We start from the raw sequence: 325 nt of genomic DNA on the forward strand, positions 1-325 counted from the left end.
TGCGCGCAAAATGTACTTGACCCTCTCTCTCCGCGCAACTTCTCTCGCTTAGCGGTTTAGCGGTTTAAAAGGATAGTACCCTTAGCGAGCGGTCCAGCGGTTTAAAAGAAAGATTAAAAAGAGGGTGGGGGATGCAACACGAGGACTTCCCAGGGGGTCACCCATCCTAGTACTACTCTCGCCCAAGCACGCTTAACTTCGGAGTTCTGATGGGATCCGGTGCATTATTGCTGGTATGATCGCATCCGTCACGTACTGCACGCAAAATGTACTTGACCCTCTCTCTCCGCGCAACTTCTCTCGCTTAGCGGTTTAGCGGTTTAAA

General features: G+C 51.1%; 1 non-coding gene across 1 annotated transcript; it reads right to left on the reverse strand.

The window, feature by feature from the left end:
* Positions 1-128: 128 nt before the first annotated feature.
* LOC116008215 lies at positions 129-247 on the reverse strand. Its single transcript, XR_004095611.1, has one exon. It is a non-coding gene; the product is annotated as a 5S ribosomal RNA (ribosomal RNA).
* Between the last annotated feature and the right edge of the window lie 78 nt (positions 248-325).

Source organism: Ipomoea triloba, chromosome 16 (genome assembly GCF_003576645.1).
Source record: "Ipomoea triloba cultivar NCNSP0323 chromosome 16, ASM357664v1".
Classification (NCBI taxonomy): Eukaryota; Viridiplantae; Streptophyta; class Magnoliopsida; order Solanales; family Convolvulaceae; genus Ipomoea; species Ipomoea triloba.